The sequence below is a fragment of the Eschrichtius robustus genome, chromosome 17, assembly GCF_028021215.1.
Source record: "Eschrichtius robustus isolate mEscRob2 chromosome 17, mEscRob2.pri, whole genome shotgun sequence".
Lineage (NCBI taxonomy): Eukaryota > Metazoa > Chordata > Mammalia > Artiodactyla > Eschrichtiidae > Eschrichtius > Eschrichtius robustus.
Window position 1 is genome coordinate 61,260,953 of NC_090840.1, and position 24,759 is coordinate 61,285,711.

Genomic DNA, 24,759 nt, shown 5'->3' on the forward strand with positions numbered 1-24,759 from the left:
CTGGTTTGAACTTCTCTCTAGAGCACTAAAACCTGCTCCATTACCAGCAGTAAGGCTGTTTCACTTTCCTTATCATTTGCGTATTCACTGGAGTAACACTTTTAACTATCTTCTAGAACCTTTCCTTTGCATTCACAACTTGGCTAACTGGTACAAGAGGCCTAGCTTTCGGCCTGTCTCAGCCTTCTATATGCCTTCTCAGTAAGCGTAATCATTTCTATCTTTTGATTTAAAATGAGAGACTGTGACTCTTCCTTTCACGTTAACACTTAGAGGCCATTGCAGGGTTATTAGTTGGCCTAATTTCAATATTTTATTTTCAAGGGTCTATAATTTGTATGCATGTATACTTTTTTATTTTCTTTTCCTAAGTCAGTTGCCTAAAAATTTAATCATTTGTTCTCTTACCTTTTAAACTTCTTGTTTTAGCAATTCAGCTTCCATTCTCAATTTAGCAGTGAAGTCTAAGATAAATGAATAAATCCACAAGTGCATTTCGCACAGCTTTTTAAACATTTTTTCCATAATGCAACTAAAAGCAATGCTCTTTGACAACAGTCACATTTTTGATCATGTACATATCAGTCAATAATATACAATAATAAGATAATACTTATTTTTTCTCAAGAATTACACTATGTGTTTTATATGTATTACCTCATTACCTATGAAATAAATCTTATATGTTACCCAGTCTTAAAGGTGAAAAAAATTGAGGTTTATGTTGATCTTTTCCAAGATCACACAGCTAGTAGAGTTGAATCAAGAATTAGGATGTGCTATATACAATGGAATATTACTCAGCCATAAAAAGAAATGAAATTGAGTTATCTGTAGTGAGGTGGATGGACCTAGAGTCTGTCATACAGAGTGAAGTAAGTCAGAAAGAGAAAAACAAATACCGTATGCTAATGCATATATATGGAATCTGAAAAAAAAAATGGTACTGATGAACCTAGTGGCAGGGCAGGAATAAAGACGTAGACATAGAGAATGGACTTGAGGACACGGGGTGGGGAGGGGGAAGCTGGGGCGAAGTGAGAGTAGCAGCGACCTATATACACTACCAAATGTAAAATAGTTAGTTAGTGGGAAGCAACAGCATACCAAAGGGAGATCAGCTCGCTGCTTTGTGACAACCTGGAGGGGTGGGATAGGGAGGGTGGGAGGAAGGCTCAAGAGGGAGGGGATATGAGGACATATGTATGCATATGGCTGATTCACTTTGTTGTACAACAGAAACTAACACAGTATTGTGAAGCAATTATACTCCAATAAATATCTATTAAAAAAAAAAAAAGAATTCGGATGTGTGGCTTGACTACGTAGCCCATGCTTTCAAGCAATACTACTGTCCTTGGCTACACTGCCCCTTTTAATGTGTTACATACAGTAACTCAATTTTCTGTTCTTTGTAGTAATATTTTATAAATAAATAGGAATTAAATGACAAAACATGTTCAATCTTCTTTGTTAATGGTAAGTATTGCAATTAAAATAAAATATATTAGCTTCATAAGAGAATAGAAAAAGAATGCTGTCCCTTTAGGAGGAAAGTATTTCCAACTGTTTACCATTTTAAGGAAAATAATTAAATATTCAATAGGCTGAGTGCTATTAGAAGAAAGATTGAATATTCCTTTGCAATCTAAATTCTAAGTGTGGCCAGAGGCACGGTGACCAGTTTAAAGAATAAAATCTCTAGCCTGAGTAACTGAAATGTGCTTTATACAATTCAGGAGAGACAAATACACATCAGAACTGATATGCTTATCAAATACAACATCATTAGATCATAATGATGAAGAATGAAGAGTGACAGAAATTTCAGGCTTCTGGATTTTTCTCCTGGAAAAATCCTATTTTCCTGGATGAAATTATATTTTAGGACAATACATAAAATAAAAAGAAAAAAAAATCTGTAGCATATGTAGTCAGATAATGTTTTAATTTATGGTTTATTAAATGTATACAACTATTTTACAAGCATGTATCTAACTTCCAACTGAAAAGCTGAATAGTAGCTAACTGCAGAGATAAGTTCACTTTCATTGGTATTAAATTAATTTAATTATCTTCTCTCTATTAAATACACAAGCAGAATTCTAAAAATTTATTTCTCAGTTGTCAGGTCCAAGAACAAATTCTTAGACTAGTTTTATAATTTTATCAGATAAAATCTTGAATGTTAATCCTGGATATCCTCATTCAACTCCCCCTTTTTAAAGAAAAGGAAATTAAGATCCAGACTATTGAGTTTGCCAGGAAATTATTCATTCAATGAGTATTTATTGATTACCTATTATAAGTAAGTTAGACACTCTTATATGTTACGAGACAAATTCCCAGCCCCTGTTGAACATAATTTCTAATGGATGACATCTGGATTAATGGCAGAACTGAGGTAGACTACAACTTTACACTCTTTTTACTAAAAAGAAATGGAAAAAATTCCTTTGAAATAGCTGGAAGTTTGCTTTGAAAAAAGTTAGAATTTTAAAGTTAATCATTAAGAAAACAATAAATTAACTGAATAGTGTAAGATATTTTGTTAAAATGTATGGGGCTTCATACTGAAACCAAACAGTACATTCTGGATGGGCTTTTGATAAGTCATGATTTTTATTTATCACACAGCTGTTAGCAAAATGTTTAAAATGAATTGTTTTATTATTTATAGTTTAAGCAAAATTGCCTTTTTCTTCTAATTTGCAGATAAAAATAACATAAATATGCTACAATAAAGCAACCAGAACAGAATTAAATATATGTTGGAAATTGTGAATTGAAGGGCATATCTGTTTCTACTATCAATTTTTGTAAGATGAATAAATATTAGTTATATTACCATGCCATCTAAACTAAAGAGCAATACAAATATCATGTTGGTTACAGAGGAGGGTATAATATACAATCCTCTTTGAGATTGATTCTGCAGAAATTTATTGCAAATAAAAAAAGAGATTAAAAAAAAATTAACCTCAATCCAAAATCTGTACTAGAAACTGGTGGCCCTCACTCTCCTCCAGTTCTTTTCCCTTGGATAAAGGTCCTAAAGATTTTTGGAAGAAATAGTAAAAATAACAATAACAACAAAAGACTCTTTAGAAGTTAGAATTAGTTTGGGGGACTAAAGAAACACACTAGTATTAATTTTATTCAATAAATAAATATTATTGTGTAGCACTGTAGCCTACGTGGTGGTGGGACAGCAATATGCCTCAGTAGCTAAAACTGCGGAGGTGGGGAGTGGGTATTGAGTGGCTTTGTATATGAAGTTTCATGTTGTCTTTGATTCAAACATGAGAATGGATGGTCTATTTGCAGCTCTATTAAAAACTCAGTCCTTGCCAAGAATTTTATTTCTACCAAAAGAAGACTAAAACCTTTCTCTGATAGTCACAGAGTAGTACTATAGAATGTTACACAAAGATTAGAATATACCCAGGGCAGAGGGTTAACTAATAAGTTACTGTGCATCAAAAACAGAAAGGAATGAAAATACCCAGCGATAATTATTCATAAACAATTTACAAGTATGTTGAATGAAAAAAAACCTCCTGACAGTACAATTCATAAAGAGGATACTAAAAACGTGCTTTCTGCAAGCACACGAGGAGGTACACAGAGGATGGTCTATGTTACAAAAACAAAACGAAATCCAGTCATGGCACAAGGCAGCCTTATATGATGTTAAAAAGGGAATGTGTAGTTGTTAAGTTTGCCAGAAATCATAATAAAAAGAAAAATAATTACCTTTTGAGTACCTAATTTTTTGATTTTTTTTTTCAATTCTATAATTTTATTGACTATCATAAAGACATGATTCTTGGTGCTGGGAATAACAAATCAAAAAGATTAAAATCCCCGCTTTATATATTCACATGGGTGGAGAAAGTTTATACACAAATAAGTGAAACACATAATTTCTTGATGGTAATAAGTCCTGTGAAGTAAAACAATGCAGGAAATGAGAGAGCATAGGTGCTTTGTTTATGACAGTAAAATTTTTAACAGTGAGAGTACATGAAATACAAGCATATATGCAGGTTGAGAGAAGAGTAAGTATAAATCCTTAAGGTGTGTAGGTGCTTGGCATATTCATGTAACAACAAAAAGGCCACTGTGGCTGAAATAGAATGATCCAAGGGTAGCGTAGTATGAGATGAGGTAAGAGAGCCAACGACAGGGTTTACATACTATTGTGTTAAGCAACTTGATTTTTTCTACTGCAAAAGCAAGTTTAAAAAAAAAAAAGTTCTATTCACAGAAGACCAGTAAAAGTAGTAGCTCTTATTGTTTAAAAAGAAAAGATTATTCTGATGTTACTAAAAATGTTCTATCCTTCTGAAAGCATACACAAAATTATGCCTGTAATCTGTCTCTCCATTCTTATTTAAAAACTCTAGTACTCTGGATAAAAATTACTGACTTGAAATATAAGCCCATCAATTAAGTATCTTAATCTGTGTATGAGGTGTTAAGATATTCACATGTAATTTTAATTTGCTTTTCTATTTGCAAATGTTCTTTGGCTTTTATTTTTTAGTTATAAAATATCTATTCAAAATATTATATTCCTCCAAACTAAGTGGTTTCTTTTCTTTTCTTTTTTCCAGTCAAAAGGAAATCTTGCTTCAAATCACAATCATTTGTAACCTATGGGCAGTAATGATGTGGGTCTATATTCTCCTGGATAATTATTTTACATCTTCTGTTACTGGCCTTACAAAGTCACAAGTTGGTAACCTTATTTCCTACTTCACTGAGAAATCCAAATCAATCAAAAAGAAAATTTTACAGACTCTCAGCATTCTATTTACCCACCTACCATCTCCTATCCTCTTGAGCACTAGATCATCTATGTTTTCTCCTAATCAAGAACATCATTCCAGCTATTCTCTTTTCTATCTACTACATCATAATTTTTTTCACTCTCTAGTTCATACCCATCAGGGTTCAAAAATGCTAGTGTTTCTCTGAACTTTAAAATAATACTTCTCTTGTTTGTTTCCCCCACCAACTACTACTCCATTTCTCTAGTCTTTTTTGCAGTCAGTCTTCTGAAATGAACAGTCAATAATCCATGTCTCCAACTCCTCACCTCTCGCTCTCTCTTAAAACCACTCTAATCAACCTCTTCCCCAACAACTCCATAAAAACTGCTGTTGTAATAAACACCAATGTCTTTCATCTTATAAAATTCAATGATAAATTCTTAGTCCTTCTCTCATTACCTATCATGCAATATAACCCTACTGGTTACACATGCTTCTCTTTGATATACTTTCCTCATTGACTTTCAGGGCATTGTTCTCTCTCTCTCTCTCTCTCTTTTTTTTTTGTTCCCATTAGGAGGAGACAAAGTAAAGAAAGAGGGTAGGGTAAGTGAGTGATATTCTATTTTTTTCCCCCAGAGAGTCAATATATATATTATCTAAAAATATATAAAATAATAGAGGTATACATTTATTTATCTAGAATTGTTGAGGTAACAGCACCCAGAAAACTGAAAATAAAAATAGCTTTAAAATGTTCCCTGTGGGGTAAGAAGGAGAGATTAGTACTCTTTTTATCATAAGCTCTTCAGTTCTTGCTACCATGTGTACTTATTCCTTGATTTTTTCCTTGATAAAAATGTTTTAAAATAAGTTTTTAAGTACCAAATGTAATTTAAAAAACTAAAAATGTCTATATGCTTATTTCAGTTGGAAAATGGAGTGGCTAAGATAGATGAGAAGTAAAGCACATTAATTCCATAGTTTTCATTGCTGGTGTCAAAAGATACTACACAACTCTGATAAATCAACAAGTAGAGATGCAGGTTTAGGTATAAAGCTATGGTGGTAAGTGCTATTAAAAATAAAAATATTAAATGAAAAACCTGTTACTTTGGGGCAAAGGTTTGGAGATGAATGGGAGCCACAGGTATTGGGTGGGCCAAAAAGTTTGTTCAGGTTTTTTCCCATGTTACAGAAAAACCTGAACGAACTTTTTGGCCAATCCAATATTTTCTTCTGTTTAATTTTATTTTTAAAATATCTTTATTTTTTAATATAAAAGCATGTATTGCTTTTATAATTAAAATAATTCAGTTTTACAAAGAAAGACTAAGTAAAATTTAAAGTAATACATTTATAGGAGAAATGTATCTCTTTTACTATTTCTGGAAAGGATGAACATAATTGTATTCCAGGGCCATGGTTGATACTTAGGCAATGCTGTTAAATAAAGTTGAATTAAATTGGGAAAAAAAGGCCTCATTATAAACATGTGAAAAAAGTGATATGCAGAAACAGCTCAAGAGCCTCTACGCACCAGGAATTCTTCCTGAACGTCTAACATGTTTTAAATGATTTTATAAATGACCTGTTAGCAGAAAGAACATGAAGAAAGTATTAGAGGAGATCTATATAGAATGGGAGCAGAGCTAATAAACTGCTGTTAGGAGTTATCGTAGGAAATGCCTATACACGCTTTACACCTTGTCAACTTATGTAATACCAGCAAAGAGTTTGTTCACCCCCAATACATAAGGAGTTTTAAAGACACTGAGACTTAAGCGTTCCACTCACTATCCCAACTTTCTTTGTGCTTACAAATCATCTAGTTTTTAATTGACTAAATTGCCTTTGTCTGTGGTCCTTATGAAGGAAAAAAAAGTGAACATAAATTGCCAAAACTTATCTTGAAATATTAAAGTAGTTTTGGGAAGAATGGGCCTGTGTGGTTGGAGAAAGGGTGAATAGGAGAAAAGTCTGATGAATAATACAAGGTGCACATGCAGAAAGTACAGCACACTTGATAGAAAGCTGTTGGAAAGTAGGCGAGAATGATGGTAAGTATACATACTGGTATTTGACAGATTATATGAGCACTGCGGATTCTTTGTTCACTCGGGATAGACACAGTACGAAGTGGTGGAGGGACCTGATTCAAAAAGAAGAAAATGCTGAACAGAGGTCTAAGTCAGGATGTAATCAACTCTAGTCTTCCTCTATCACAGTGAGAGATATTATATTAGTGGAGATAAAAGTCACTTTAGATCTCCTTTCAAAATACACAAACCTACAGTTTTATCCAAAAGATGGGGAGAAGCTGAGATTTTAGCGACATGAATTATGTTGAGAAGAGAAGCTTTCATTTTCCTCAGAGCAGTAATTTCAAGTGTTTGTTAGGAGAAAATATAGTATTACTGTATCAGAGAGTTCTAATGGGAAAAGAGAAACTTTTCTGTTACTTAGACAAGAAGGATTAATACAGGAAATCGAAAGTTTACAAAACTGGAGAAGAGCCTGGAGAGTGACAGTCAGGACAGGGAAGTGGCTTCCAGCATTCAGTAAATCAGAAAGTGCAAGAATCACTGGGAATTGCTGCTGACAATCTCAGCTGTGTGTAACCGCAAAGTAGGCAATTTTCAGGGAGAAGGCCGTGAAACCTCTGGTAAAACTATACATCTGCCATTTGATGAAGCCCCTGAACCCATCTGCCTGTTGAGGGACAGCACATTTTGTTTCTTTTTTGCCATAAAGTCTCTTGTGAGTGCCTCCCATTGGAGAAATCAACACTGAACAGGGGAGTCTGCCTTTGTATAGATGAAGACATGTTTACTTTCTCCTCCAAGGGAAAGATGCACTTTCCCAGCAGTTACTGTTAGTTCCCGTCACCTAGCTCAGTCACAAAGCCTCTTGACATCTTAAAGCCTATATGACAAGGCTAACCACCACCAACATGCCGTATATTAAATTGCAGAGAAATAGAAGAAGAAAGAACAAAAATTGGTCTATACATATGCAAATATGTCCATAACAAAGCAAGGGAGAAAATACTGATAGTTATCCCACTCTTTTTTTTTTTTTTTCCTGCAATTGTTCACAAAGCCATTTTTGGTGTCTATATTTCTTTCTTCACCATGTGTTTCATATTTTGCCCTCAGCCACCACTTCAGCTGGTCATGATGATATGACCCAAATCTTTATTCTTGAAGTGTCTGAGCCATTTATGAACCTGTTGATATCTGCTGTAATTTTTCATTAATTTATTTCTGTGCAAAGTATTCATTGGCAGCCTACAAAATCTACTGGCTTCCATACATACTCCTTCTTGATCCCAATGTACACCAGCAACTCTATCTCCCGTTTATAATCAGGATCAATCACCACAGTCAATACAGTAAATCCTTTATTTGCCTGTTGATGGAGTGGTTTAAGAAGCTCAATACAGTCAGGGGACAAACTCCGCTACAAGAAAAACGGAATTCTTGCATCCCCTAGTGGACTTCCTTTGTCCTCTTAGGAAGTAAGACCTCAACTAGCAGAGCTCAGAGCTGTGGAGATTAGAAACACATATTTTGTGAGTGATTTCTTAGGTGTAATAGTGAGGGGTACCACTTCACTTTCAACCCTCAGTGTCCAAGACTGTGTTCTGGCTATGTGAAAAGAGGGGTACAGGTTTCCCCCACTATCCAAAAACAAAGCATTCCTATGAAACCTTTTGTAAGCCATAAAGAGTAAAGCGAAGAAGCAATTACCTTAGGACACGTCTTACTAATAGATGCACAGAATAAATTGAGATAAAGCATAGATGCAACAGACATAGTTCAAAGCTGTGGCAGCTTGACGCTGAGATGCTGAGTGTAGTTCCCAGGAAAGGAGCTTGGTGGTGTCACTCTCACTGCCCAGGGTGCACATTGCCTCTACAACAGCTAACTACAAAACAATGCTGAACGCCATTTTCACCTTTCACTTCTTTTCGTAAAAGTGAAAAATCCTCTTCAGGTTTCTTTTGGTTAGTGAAAACAGGTACTAATGTAGATCTTTCATGAAAATGAAGTGGCGTGAAGCAAACGTTTGAAAAGTTGGGGTGGCGGTGGTGGTGGGATGAATTGGGAGATTGGGATTGACATATATACACTAATACGTATAAAATAGATAACTAATAAGAACCCACTGTATAAAAAATAAATCAATAAAATAAAATAAAAAGAACGGTGGGGGATACCTGTATAACATATTGGTTACTTGTTCCAAGTCTATACTCAATGCATATTTTAGAGCAGCTCATTAAACTTATAAAAGCTGACTCCCAACAGGTGTCTGGACCAGCTGCAGACCTTTCTCTTCTCTGGTACCCAAATAAAACCAATGATAACTTAAAACTATCCTTAGGTGTTCCTATTTCAAAGACTGGATTTTTACCCAAAAGAGTAAATCCAGAATGGCAAAATTTCACTGGTAATGTGGACAGGGAAACATTTCTCCATTAAGCGACTTAATATGGGAGCCCTTTCACTAACTGTTTTAATTCTTCATGGAAGAATGCTCTCTAGAAATAGGAAGTCTAAGAAAAATTCCCAAGAACATAATTTATTTTACCATCTGCTTTTCTTAGAAAACAATCAGTTAATAACATAATTGCCTCGACATCATGTTCCGAGTTGCGCATATGCTACAGTGGAATGCAAAATTCATTTTTTTTTTTGAATTGTGGAAAGGGTGCCTTGAAGTTTTTAATTCTATTTTTGATTTTACATTTTGGAAGCATCTTATATTTTGACCCCCACCAAACTTATTTATTTCAACTTTTAAATTGTAGCAAATTTTAGTACATTGAAACAATGAATAATAATGTACCATACTGGTGTACAGGTTTTTTATTAGAGTGTCTCAATGAGTTTTTTTGCTTATTGTTTTTCCCATTAAAGAAAAGATGTTTTACTTGAATTATTAGAGAACGAGAATGACTTGTTACTTCAAGTACCCATGATTCTTGTAGCCTGTCTACCTGTCTGTCTGTCTATCTAGCTAGCTAGCTAGCTAGCTATCTTGTGGAAATATTTGTTTAAGACAAGTTAGAGATAAAGGCCTAAATATGCTGACTGAAGGAATTAATCAAAATCCCTATTGGTTCTGATTTTCAGGAAGGAGGGCAGAATCAATGAAGTAAACAGCTGTGAGATAAAGGAGGCTTTGCCCATTGTATTAAATGGTACAAATATCACTTGTCTTTGATGACCTATCCTAGATGATGCTGTCTGCACTACTGAAAGGTTAGTGATAGCTTCATTAAAATTAGTTATGATATTACATAAAAATTCTCTACTAGGATCAGAACTCAACTTCAGAATGATAAAGAAAGCCCTAATGACAAATTCATAAAATTTACATTGTATTGAATTATGTACAACTAATATTATGAATTCTATTTGGTTCCTACTAGATGATAAGATCTTTGTTAGCAATGTTTAAAGAGTAACTACTGAATAACAATTACTGTGATAGTATATCCATTCTGTATTTGATTAATATACAGGGTTCCTTATGTTATTCAATTTGAACACCATTAAGTTGATTTTATTTTCAAACTATTATTGTAAAATGTGTTATTTGCTCTTAATAACATTTATGCTATTCACTGTAATTTTCTTAGTCGGAACAAAATTTTGACTGAAAGAAATTCTGGTTTTGAGCAAAATTATGTCTTATAGTAATAATTATTATTCTGAGAATAATAGCTATTATTTATTTAGTGTTGTATGTGCCAGGCACTTTTCTAAGTACTTTAAATGTGTTCCTTTCAATGGCACTATGAGACACTATTATTAACCATATATTACAGATAACGAAATGTAGGCAAGGTAAGTAACTTATGAAGGTCACACTGCAAATAAGTATTGGGATTCAAATCCAAACCATGCCATCTGATTCCAATATTAAACTCTTAACCACTGCACTCACTGCTATCCCACAAATACCTCCCATCCCTGGCATATGACACTATTCTATCATCAGTTTTGTTAAAAATAATTTGAGAATATGACATGGCCACAAATAACCAATGTAACATGCAGATTCTACATGAAAACTTCCAGGAGTAAAACTTTTTTTTCTAGCAGAAGTAGATGAAAGCATAAGTCTGCCTTTTGGTCTTCAAGAGCAGTCAGAGGTTGGGGGTAGAATTGCTCCCTCTCCTGTTAGAATAGACTAAGATGATCTCAGGTAGATACTTAATTTCAGTTATTTGTTGGGACAAAATGAAATGTCAGTTTTTATTTTCTTTTTTATCCTTAGCACTACACCTAAATGTTAGATTATTGATAACTAAAAGGTTTAGTCTATAACTTTTATTAAAAGCTATTATGTGTAAATGCAGATCATTCATTAACATAAAGGAATTTAAATACTGCTAATGGAAATTGAAGCCTATTAAACTAACAGTGAATATTGCATTGTTTTGGGGCCAAACGAGTATTGTATAAATTAAGAAAATAATAATTTATTGTTACATTTTTTCTTGAACTTCAATGAGTTTTTAAAATAATTTGTAACTTAAAGTGTTTTCACATTTCTGTAGCCATATTTCCTCCCAAATCTCCAGTATTAATCTCCAACTTCAGCAGGAAGAGTCAGACCAGTGCTGCTCTTTTAGGGGAATGGCTCAGTGGACCCCTGAGAGTCCTAATTTTAACGTGTTTGATTTAAAAGTCTTATGAGGCATTGCTAACAGTATCTGTTACTGGAAAAAAATCTCTCCTTTTTTAAAACCTCAGTACTGAACAATCTTCTCCTTTGTGAAGATGTGATTATTCAAACAAATTTCTCCCCAGAGTCGTGCCCTTTTCTAGTACAGGAATTTCCATAAGAAAAAAGTGGAGGGCTGATTAAGAAGTCACCCATGTCTTTTTTTAAAGAAGTCACCCATGTCTTTTTTTAAAGAAGTAGACGCAATCTCTGTTTCAATTAACCATGGGACATCTTCAAATGACCTCGTTGACTCTTCTGATTTATTTACTAACATGGAGCCAACTCAAGATGTACTTGCTGGAAGGACCATGCCATAGTTTCATTTATTTCTCATTAAATGTGCTGCTGAATAGAAATACCTCAATCACCTACAAAAAAGGAGATCGCCAATGGAATTCCTAAATAAACTGATTCTAGTTGAAGTAGACTGCAATTATTAATTTTGATATTATAAATAAATATGTTGTAAAACATATAAACATATATGTTTATAAATATATGTAGAATATATGTAAAAAATACATAGCTAATTTAATCATTTCACCCTTTTCTTTTACTGTCTGACTTGGGAATTGAACATTTTGGCTTCAAATAAACTACTGAAATCTATACTAGAGGTAAGATCCAGAAATATTTTTCATTATGAATCTTACCTTATTTTACTCATAGCCAAGTATAAAGTAAGACATTGGTATTTTACAGAATTCTGGCTCCTGTAACTTTGCATCAAAGCTATTTAGGAAGTTGTTAAAAAGACTTACAAAAAGTTTTTTTTTTCTTCTTCTTCTGTGTTTAGTTCACACGTTTAAAACCACAATATAGAAATATTTTTGATTATACACTTGTATTGGGAAAACATTTTTGAGCATGCCCTCATATTTGTTTCATTTGTATACAAGTGCTACTGTATTAATACATCATATTCCATGCATGTGTATATGTATGTATCGCACTTGGAAGTTATAATTAATGAGATTTTTTTCCATTGTATTGTCAGTGAAACTCTACTTGACTCCAGCCAAATATCCTGAAGGTGAATGTTTTAGTTAGCAAGGTGAACTATGTGAACAATAGTGTATTTATAATTATTTACCTTTAATATGATTTTTTGCTTGAAAAGTTATATTGTCAACCCCAAACTTCTGGTTTACCTCCTATTAGCAGTAGAAGTCATTTAATGCAGCTGCTTTGTGTAAGTTACCACCAGATGGCATTTCTGTGTCTTTGATTATGCACACATTTCTGAACTAAAAACTACTTTATTAAGTGAGGTTCTTGCTAAGTTCTTTGGGCAAATTTTACTTCTCATTCAAATACATACTATTACCAAACAGCTGTTCTGTCCACGGTACTACGCTAAATGTGCTGAGGGCTACAGAGGTAAAGTGTCAACACCTTTAACTGCTTGTAGTTAGAAAATAAGTATTCAGTAGAGCCCTTTATCTGACTTTCATTTAATTAAATTGCCAGATTCTTTGTTGTTTTCCATGTTGTTTGTAAACATACTGAAAATTAGTAGGCAAATTATAAAAGCTTCAATATGACATTCCAAGAAGTTTATACTTTACTATATATTATTTAAAATTAATTTCCTAAATTGATTTCACATAATATAATCCACACAGATTTATCAAAGTTTTTTGTTTTTGTTAATTGGTTGGTTGGCTTTTGGCTGGTTTGTGTTAGTGAAGCAGAAAATTACATGATCAAATTTATGCTTTATCAAGATAAATTTGGAATGAAGAAGGCATATACTAGGGACATAGGGACCAGTTAGAAGACTATAGTGAGTCAAGTAAAAAAAAAAAAAAAAAAAAGAATAAATGGCTGAGATGAGATAAAGGTATATCCCTCTTTCTAAGAGATGGGATCATTTAAACAAGTAATTGAGAAAAAGAATGGATGGGAGGTTGAGAAGATGATTCTGAAGTGTCTAAGGTAGATGAGTCATCATGGGGGGGGGTGGAGAATATGAAAATAAGGTTTTAGTAAAATGTAAAGACTTTGTTTTGGACATGTTGAGCTTAAAGATTTGTGGTACAACCTGATGAAAATATTAACAATTTGATATGGAGTTCAAGAAAGAGGTGAGAGATATATTTTATAGGGAAAAATCCTATCAAATATATTTAACAAAATCAACAGTAAATTTTTCTCCTTCCTTTGTCCCCACAATATATTTTATTAATACCACAAATATTATTTGAAATTTAATAGCCTGACAACTTTATCTAAATAACAATGTGTCATCTATCATAACTCTTTGAATCCAGATGCCAAAATAATGTATCTGAAAATAAGGATCTTTATTTCTATTTTTAGTCCAGAAAAACTGTATCTATTATATGTTAATTATTTTGATTTAAAATAAATGGAAATTCCCTGGCAGTCCAGTGGTTAGAACCCCACGCTTCTACCGTAGGGAGCACGGGTTCTATCCCTGGTCGGGGAACTAAGATCCTACAAGCTGTGTGGTGTGGCCAAAAAAATAAAAAAAATGGAAATGTTTTCTATTAAATTCAATTTTTACATTACTTATTGAAATTTGTGCAAACAAATTTTGCTTTCAAATGAACAGAAATATAATTTTGGGTATAGAGAATAATCCTGTTTCATGTGGGGACTATATTACTTTCAACGTGCTATATTAATATACACTGGGCTCTGGACAGGATTATGAAGTATAGATGCTTCTCTGATTTTCCCACTCATGAAATTCTTGTGTTTTTTTATTGTTGTTGTTTTCTTTTTTTTCTTGCTAGTGGCCCTGTATTTTAGAAAATTCCAACTAAGCCTTTTCCTTCTCATTTAAAGGCAGCTGAAAATATTGAATTTCACTAAAGGTTTAAACCTTTTATATCTTCAGAAATAATTAGTGGTCCAACATATCTTATTTTGCTACATGGTTTTAAAAAAGAACCACTTCCAACAGAAGTAACACAAGTGACATTTTAGCAAGTTCTATGCTGTTAAAATGAACTAAGAAATGGGAATTTTAATGGGAAAAACATCTTTCAGAAATACATTCATGGCTTCCATTGTTATATTTGCTTGCTAAGGAAGATTTAAAGGATTTGTTGAACGAATGTAAAGAGAACATTTTCATTTATAAGCAAAAAATTTTAAATATGCTGTTCATAATTTTATATAAAATCAATATACAGTTCTTTGAAGGTTTAATAAAAATATCAAAATTAGAACAAGGCAAAGAAGAAGAAAAGTATCCCAAAAAGTAAGTTTCTGGATCAAGACAAGCTACATTTTTCTAAAAATTCTTGAGCTTGTACTTTGATTAAAAGTAGTTTAGCCTAATTTAATCTTACTCTTAAATAAAAGTATATTTCAAATATTTGTTTAAATTTTCAATTTATCATATTTATGCTTAATGATAAATTTGGAGACTATGTGTTCAAAACTTTTTCATTTGTTATTTCTCCTATAAAGTAATGGTTAAGTAGCTATAATTAAGAAACTTATGAAACCTTTTGTTTTATCATTAGAAGTAACTTAATATAATTTAGTCTTTATATATTTATTTGTTCTTTGAACAGATAAAATATGATAAGATAAGCACATTAGCCCTGGCCCCTTCTGCCTTTATATCTGAGTCTACACTATGGTATTCTATACTATATATATTTACACTCACACATATAAATGATCATTATCTGAGGTATTAAAATGTGGTGAAGATGATATTTTGTTGTATACTGTTGCACAATGGTGATTCTTCTTAAAAACATAAATTGTTAAAGTATGTAACAATGGTAAATAAAAGAATAGCAAAAGACTGGTGAAAACAATTTGTGGAATATAGCCAACTTAATTCTTTTTAGTAATTAGTAGGGAAGTCTGTACTGTTACAATCTTGAACATATTTTTTAATATTTTATATGTTCAAAACAATCAATTTAAAATATTTGCTGTTTGCATTAGTACGTTTGAAAATTACAGTACCTTTACAAAAGAGGTTAGCAAACAAATTTGTGCAGAATAGTTCAGACTCAGGGAAGCAGAGTAGCTGCAGTTGGATAAAAGAGAGAGCAGAAGTTTCTGAATAATATGTGGCGGAAGGACATTCCAGGACAACTATATAAGATGGACAAGGAAAGGAGATTGAAAATATAGTGAATGATAGGTAATGGGGGAAGTGAGGAAAAGATGGTCATAAGGTTTAATCATGGAGAACCTTTAATACCTTGATGAAGATACTGGATTTTACTCAAGAGATAAATGCTAGACAGTAAAGGTGTCATGAAGGAGAATAACTGGGCAAGATTTATATTTCAGATATTTACTCCGAGCAATGAAGGGGATGGTTTGAAGAGGACAGGTAAACCAGATGGGAAGATGTTTTAAATGTCCAGGCATGAAATGGTGAGGTACTGAGACACTGGCTGAAAGAATACTAACAAGGGGATGGATCTGAGAAATAGGTAACAAGCAGCAGCAGGAGGAATTAGTGAAACAGTAGATGCGGGGACTGAGAAAAAGTGAGGGGTTTAGGATGACACTAAGGTGAATACGATCATGAAGTGGTTGAATGTATGAGACTGATTTTTTAATCAAGTCTGAGTCAGGACATATTTTTTCTTGGACAATTGAGAAGTGAGCCAATGCAATCCAGTGTGTGGAAGGTGATTAGAGTCCCTGGCTTTCCACATGAGCATCAGGCTGCAGTTTCTCAAGCTAATTTATAGTGCATATGTCCATTCTCTCTCCTCACTATTTATTCATTCTTCACTCAGTGAGCATTTTCAAAGGGCTTACCATGGCTAAGTACTTACTTGCTGCCTTTTTTTTTTTCCCCATGCACCCTGTTCCCAAGTTTCTAGTTTAATTTCTCATTGGGAAACCTTTGTTAATTTATGCCAGCTCCCCTCTTTGTGTCTGGATCTCTATTGTCCTTTATTTCTTTTTTTTTTTTTTTTGTCCTTTATTTCTAATCAGACAGACCTCCTGGATATATTTTTCAAATGCTCATTAAAAATCAGGAACTGGGGCTTCCCTGGAGGCGCAGTGGTTGAGAATCTGCCTGCCAATGCAGGGGACACGGGTTCGAGCCCTGGTCTGGGAGGATCCCACGTGCCGCGGAGCAACTAGGCCCGTGAGCCACAACTACTGAGCCTGCGCTTCTGGAGCCTGTGCTACGCATCAAGAGAGGCCGCGACAGTGAGAGGCCCGTGCACCGCGATGAAGAGTGGCCCCCGCTCGGCGCAACTAGAGAAAGCCCTCACACAGAAACGAAGACCCAACACAGCCAATAATAAATAAATAAATTAATTAATTAATTAAAAAAAACAAAATCAGGAACTGTTACAAGCTTGAACTAGTACCACTAGCTAATAATTTCTGAAGGAAACCAGCGGTCCATCTAGAGTTCTCTATTGCCTCTAAGGCTGAGTGATCTGGACCACAAACTCTTCTCTGAAGTATTCTGTTTCTTTTATGCCTATTAGCTAGCCCACCCCATACTGCTCTCATTTCCTTTGGCCTTCCGTTTACTAAGTTTTCTATGATGAAAACATTTCTGTAGGATCAGTGATTGTATTGGAGAGCAGTTCTCATCTCTGTCTATCCTCCACCAGGGAGGAAGGAGTCAGGGACACAGAATTACTTTGTGAGAAAAAAACTTACACACTTTAAACAATGTAACATAGAAAAATTTAACCTACTTGACTTGAATCTAATCCATGTTACTCCACACTAGGAAAATGAATGGCAATTAAATTTTTCAGAAGAAGAGTACACTTGCAATATATATACACATATTTGGTCAGAAGTTATAAAGACAGATGAAACATAACACTTGAGGTAAATCCAGGATCTCTCTCTAAATCCAGGACCAGAAATCAACTTCTTTTTTATGCTTTCCTATGCATTTCTTTGTTTTTGTATCTTCTAGGAATTTGAACTTGGTAAGTTATATATTTTGATAATGAAAAAATATATATTTATAAAATATCGATAGGTTGCTGCTATAAACAAAGATGTCTCAGCAACTCATACCTGAGAAAATTTATTAATGAAGGCTATACTGCCATTTTTTAAAAATCAGCATCTTTACTACTTCATACAGTAGACAGTAAATGGTAAAAGCAAAGCCCTGAGAAAGCATTTTTGCTGTTCTTCATGGCCCCAGGGGTAGAAAGGCTGATTTTCTTTGATAGTTGGCCACTTTGTTCTGGCCATGGGACAATTTAATGCAAAAGGACAAGCAGCACCAAAGAGACAGAACTTATGTTCTAACTTGAGAGATCAGTCTTTCTAATGGCACAGCAAACTGCAGTCATTAAGAACTCTGGAATTAGAACTGGGGGGTTTAAATCCCAGTTCAACCACTTATTAGATCTGTGACCTTGGGCAAGATAATGAACCTTAAAACAGCTCCAAAATGTAAATAATGTCTTAGCTTTCAAGGCTTTTGTAAAGACTAAGGGAAGTCAGGAATAACAGACAATTAATTAGGGCCTGTATCACAGGAATGTACAATAAATGGTAGAGTAATCTTTGATAATTTGCCTGCTATAGAAAACTTTGGGATTCCTGAAATAAAAATAAAGTAAGAAGATAAAAAATGTGCAGGAAGAATTTTGGAGAAAATCAGAGATTATGAAGCTATATATGAACAAAGAATGGAAGAGGACAGTATGGAAGCAAATTAAGTTTGCTTAAGCAAAAGACAGCAAAAGACAACATCTTAGAAATGATACTATAATGATTTGACATTGGGCTAACTTGCAAAGGGAGAGTGGTTAATTTTGGCAGCAGAAATGCATAAAGGCAGTGTGAAACAACATAAAATAGTTATGTGGCCATATACAAGTTAGTTAACTTCTCTGTGCCTCAGTTTCCTCATCTGTAAAAACTGGTTAGTAACAATACCTACGCCATTAGGATTGTGCGGAGTTTATATTAGAGTTAATATAAGTATAGCATTAGATTCATGCTTCATACCTACTAATTGCATTGTAAGTATGGCTATTATGATTACTGTTATTTTAAATAACCAGTTGTATAGATGTCCAAGTAATTTGCATATGATTATCTACTTAAATATGGACTCATAATTTTATCAATAATATCAATTTAAATTATTTTCATAAATGACCTTTCTGTTTAATGTCCACTGAATGAAGCTATTTATTTACACGGCCTTTTCCCTCTGCTATATTGTTATTTCTTGGAGTTCACTCAGCAAGGCTTTTATATCTCTGAATCCTTATTAAAATAGTTCCTAAGCCTGGCTGTACATTAGAATCCCCTAGGGAAACTTAAGAATGCTAATCTCTGAATCCACTTCAGATGAATAAAATCAGATTCTGTCTCCTGAGAAGGGGTATATTATTAAAGTGCACCAGGTGATTTTAATGCACAGCCAAGAGTAAGAAGGTAGTGTTTTGCAAAGAAATTTGACGTAGTTTCTGTTCTTCCTTTTTTCAACCAAAACTTAAATGATTTACAATGACACCTATCTATTGATATCTATCTGTCTCTATCTATCTAATCTATCTATCTATCTATCTATCTACTAACTAACCTAACTACCTACCTACTTATTTATCTGACAGGAGAGTTTGATGCCCAGAAGGCATTAATAAAGGTTTGATAAATATATCAGTCAGGATCCTAGCAGGCAACAAATGGCACATTGAACCTGGGTGTGGGCAGAGTTTGATAAAACTAACAGTGCAGTTCCTTGGGCTAGCAATAGCAGGATGCAGCTACCATTCTCTATATCTGTCTCTTCTCTTTATTGTTTCAACAATTTTCTCTCTCTCACTTTGCTTCTAAACTAAAACCCACAAAATGTTTGTTACTAATCTACTACAAAATAAGGACTTTTCCCAGAATATAAAACAATTATGTCCTTAAACATACTGTTTAATTCACCTGACATTTTTTTTTTTTTCTCCATAGTGAGGCTCTGTCAATAAAAGAAGTGGTGCATTTATTTACATTCTGGCACAAACTTATTATCTCTTGGTGGACTTCTCAGACATAGCTTATGGACCAGTATTTTGAGTAGCACTGTACAAGATTATCCACATCAGCATGAGAATTAGCTGAATATCTCCCATGTAAAAACAAAACAATCAAAAACCTCCTTTTGTCCCACATTTCCCTCCAACTATTATCCTTCTAGAGTTGTCTGTTATTTATTGCCTCTAATTCCTCTTCTACCAAGCACTCAAAAAGTCATCCCCATCATGCTTTGTCAAGTCACTCATTCTGGCAAATTAGTAGTCAATTTTCAGTCTTCACCTTCCTTGATTTCTCAGTAGCATCTGACACAGTAGATCATCTGTGGCAACTTCTACTCTAAGTTATTGATTTGTATATCCAACCACCTACTCCACAGGCTTCCTTGAATATCAGTAGGCATTTCAAACTTATTATATGTGAAACAGAAGTTTTTATTTTTGTCCCTGAACTTGTTCTTCTCACAGTCTTACCTCTTCTCACAGTTACCAATTTTTTCAAATCCACAATGATCTCTCACCTGTACTCTTGCAATAGCCCCTTAACTAATTTCCCTGTTTGTCTTCTTAAGGTGCTTTTTTTTTAACACATCAGCCAAAGTGATCCTTAGAAAATGTAAAATACATGTTTACTCTTCTGCTCAAAACCCTACAATGACTTCCCAATTCTGGGTATAATTCAAACCCTATGAAGACCTACGTGATCTAAACACAGCTCCCTCCACTTTTGCCAACTATCTCTGTGACATCATCTCCTACTACTGTCCCTTGCAGACACTCTTATGGCCACAAAGGACATTTTCTGTTCTATGGAAACACTTTAATGTTAGTCACTTTTCAGAGAGGTAAAAGGCAATTACTTTTCAATGTTCAGATTTTTCATCATCAATTTATGGTGCTAAATTTTAAATCTTATGAATCTTATAAAAATGTTAGAAAAGATATATCTGTGAGCCTTCATTATGCATTCATGTTTGCAATCTTCACGAGACAATGTGCTGATAATATGTGTGATGAGTTGCACCTTAGAAATTACAATTTTAGAGGAAGTTTCATTTAATCCTATGTTTTGGCTGTCTTTTAATGAATCCTCATTTGACTTTTTCAGAGTCAATAAAAGAGTTTTCTGAGAAGTGACATCAGCGTCATGGTGGCATGAGACATTCTCTCTTCCCTTCAATCTACAACCAGTAAAATATCCATAACTCAACAAAGGTGTCTCTACCCGACATACCAGAACACTGGAGAATTCCACACATCCATACATCTAAAGGTGGGTTGACTGGGACACATAGAGGTGGTGGAACCAGGGGAACAGTGGAGATGGTGCCTGTGATACCAGACGGATGGCCAAGACTGCTGAGCCCTCTAGCCCCAGAGAACCTGGTAGCATCAGGGAAGGCAATGCATATGACTCTGGCCTTCCAGCCACATCCATACCCACGGCCACAGGGAATCAGGCAGCAGCGGCAGTTGGGCCTGCAATCCCAAGCTTTCAGCTGCAGCGATGCATGTGACACCAGCCCCTCTGCTGGCAGAGGTGGTGCTCGCAAGCCCAGAAACCCTGAAGAGGCATCCGCAACCCCAGCTCTCCCACTCCCGCTCCCCTGCAGCAGTGGAGCCAGTGACTCAGGAAAATCACCCCTCCTCCGCCCCCCCATGCAGAAGAGACACCCACTATCCCGCTGCCCCAGGCAGTGATGCTAGCAACACCAGCAACAGCAAGGTACCAATGACCCCAGAGGCAAAACAGTGACAGAGAGGCCACCGGGCAACAGTTCTCTGGCAGATGCCCTGGAAGGTGGAAAGTGCAGATTCTCAAATATAACCAGAGGCAGCGCAGGTAAGAGAAACCAAAAACTTGTGCTATGGTGCCACCTACTGGAAAACAAAAGAAAAACCTCTAATTATAACCCGGCAAATAAAATCAAGCTGCGGGGAGTGGCGGCGAGGGGGGGAGTTTTATCTAAACAAGCAAGGTGTTCACTACTTCAAATGGGCCGGCAGAAAAACAACTAAACTCATCAGGCACCATGAAGAAACACAGTAATGCGGTATCAAAAGAAGAAAATGATTATTCTCCAGAAACCAAAGTCATGAAATATTGCAATCTCACTGAAAGAGAATTCAAAATAGCTGACATGAAGAAACATAACAAGCTTAAAGGAAACTAAGAAAGGCAATCCAATGAACTCAGAAATAAAATTAATGAACAGAATGAATACTTTACCAAAGAGACTGAAACTCTAAAAAAAAAAAAAAAAACAAACCCCAAACAAATTCTGGAGCTGAAGAACTCAATGCATTAGAAAGCACTGGAAATAGAGCAGACCATACAGAAGACAGAATTAGTGAGCTTGAAGATAGAAACCTAGAAATTATACTGGTAGAAAAGGAGAGAGAATTAAGATCTTAAAAAAAAAAAAATTCTATATGAACTATCTGACTCTAATAAGAAGGGCAGCATTAGGATAATGGGTATCCCAGAAGGAGAAGAGAGGGAAAAGGGAGAAGGAGAAAGACAAATACTAAGTGATTTCACTCATATGTAGAATATAAAAATAAAATAAAATAACAAACCAAACCAAATAAAAACAGACACATAGATACAGAAAACAAAGTAGTGGTTACCAGAGGGAAAGGGGGCTGGGGTGAAGGAAACATGGGTAAAAAAGATCAACTGTATGGTGACAGATGGAAACTAAACTTTGGCTGGTGAGCACGCTGTAGTGTACACAGAAGTCAAAATATAACGTACACACAGAACATATAATGTTATAAACTAACGTTACCTCAACTTAAAAAAATAAACTTTTATTTTGGCTAGAATCAGAATCATATAAAAATTGTAAAAATTACATGATATTTTCTCATAATTAAGGACAAATTATTTAACTAGATAAACTTGTAAAGTGTTTAACATACACATACATATTTACCTATATATAGTTTTGTTTTTATATACATAAAATTGGCATTTATCAACCTTCCACAGTTAATGATCATCTGACTAAAATAAAGAAATATGTAACACTGATGACCTAGAAAGCACTGCATAATATTTTAAACCTATTACTCTCATGTGTAACCAATGACTACAATGAATCAAACTTAAATTAGATTTTTACCAGAAGAAAGTTCTACATTGAAGATAGTGAAGTGAAACAGTTTTATTAATAATAACTTAGCACACAAGCACAGTTGTAGTCTTCAAATTATTGCAAACATTACTGAAATAACAAGCAGTCTTTCAATTCTCAACATATTTCAGGTACATTAAAAGACAACAACTCGGGGCTTCCCTGGTGGCGCAGTGGTTGAGAATCTGCCTGCTAATGCAGGGGACACGGGTTCGAGCCCTGGTCTGGGAAGATCCCACATGCCACGGAGCAGCTGGGCCCGTGAGCCACAACTACTGAGCCTGTGCATCTGGAGCCTGTGCCCCGCAACGGGAGGGGCCGCGATAGTGAAAGGCCCGCGCACCGCGATGAAGAGTGGCCCCCACTTGCCGCAACTAGAGAAAGCCCTCGCACGAACCGAAGACCCAGCACAGCCAAAAATAAATAAATAAAAAAAAAAAAAAAAAAAAAGACAACAACTCTTCACCTCCTTCAAGTAAATGGTATTTCATGTTCATTGGGTGTTGCCTTGTTCACTCATTGTAAAGGTACTGAAAATATTCACCTAATCAGTTCCAAAATATCTATCACTATTTTATTACTCAATTGTTATCTTGACATTCATCATTTAAGGTATCCTATCAATGCCAAAATTATTGATTTGTATTTATTTTTTAGAAGTAACACACTGTATTGGGAAAGAAAACTGGAATTCAGAGTAAGGAAACTCAGAATTCAGTCATATCCTACCTGAAACAGCCATTTGACTCTGACCAACTTATTTACTTCTCTAACCTCCTGTTTTGTCATCTGTAAGTTACAGTTTTCATTCTGATGAACTGCAAGATCTGTGTCAACTCTAAATGTCAAGACTATATGATTATGTCAGGAGAACAATGGTGGCTGCCTGCTTCTGAATCTCCCCTTCAATGCCCCTAAAAACTATATAAATAACCAAGGATGAAAATAAAACCATGTATGACCTGTCCCTTCAGAATACTGCACTCCTACTTGTCTGTAAATAGAGAAAAAAATTCCTACAGAGTTCAACTGCATGACTGTGAACACAGAGTAAAGAAAGTAAGCTTAAAAATGTCTGTTAAAAAAAAAAAAAAAAAAAAGAGTAAAAAGGCACAGAGGACATAAACAAAGCACAGGTGAAATCATCCCCAGAAAGAGCAAGTCAAACATTAAGTGTCAAAATACTAAACACAGCACTTGGGCTTAGTTGTTAACAGCACTGATTAAATGAAGGGGATTTAAACTGTGTGGGACTAGAAGTAGCAGTCTCAGAGAGCAATAATCATGAGAGACACACATTTAGTGAAAGAATAGCATTCAACAAAAAAATGATGCAAGGAAGGAAAATAATTTTATATTAAAAAACAGTAAAAAATAAAAAATCCTAAAGAAACAGAGAGAAACGACATGGCATCCTTCTCTTACCCCCACCAACACCATCCATAAAAGAAACTGTAAAAACGAGGACAGAAGAGAGCATTCTCAAACCAGGAATACTGTCCATGAAATGAACAGAAATAAGAAAAACCACATCTATACAAAACTACTGTGATAAATCAGAAATGGGAATCAACACATTTTTGATGATAAAATTTTCCCCTGAAAACAATCATGCAGTTTAATAAAATTGTAATACAACACCCCAAACTAAATTAAATATACTCAAATGATGAACTAGGGACATTAAAAACATCCTTGAATTAGATAATAAATAGTAGGACTATAAATGGACATAAGACAGTTTATAATAAAACAAAAGTTGATTTCACTAAGGAAAGAGAAGAAAATGATAACATTATACTAGAAGTGAAGATAAATAAACAGGGCACCCAAGAGAGAAAGATTCAAATGAAAATTTTATAAAGGACATTGAAAAAAAGCAGGGAATAAAAGAGAATTCAAGAAACGAAATTGAGTTATTTGTAGTGAGGTGGATGGACCTAGAGTCTGTCATACAGAGTGAAGTAAGTCAGAAAGAGAAAAACAAATACCGTATGCTAACACATATATATGGAATCTAAAAAAAAAAAAAAAAAAAAAAGGTCATGAAGAACCTAGGGGCAAGACGGGTATAAAGACGCAGACCTACTAGAGAATGGACTTGAGGACACGAGG

The 24,759-nt window shown here is 34.6% G+C and overlaps 1 protein-coding gene across 3 annotated transcripts in view; it reads right to left on the bottom strand.

The window, feature by feature from the left end:
* CSMD3 (CUB and Sushi multiple domains 3) overlaps positions 1-24,759 on the bottom strand; it is a 1,176,048-nt gene that overhangs the window by 501,119 nt on the left and 650,170 nt on the right. The window lies entirely within an intron of this gene.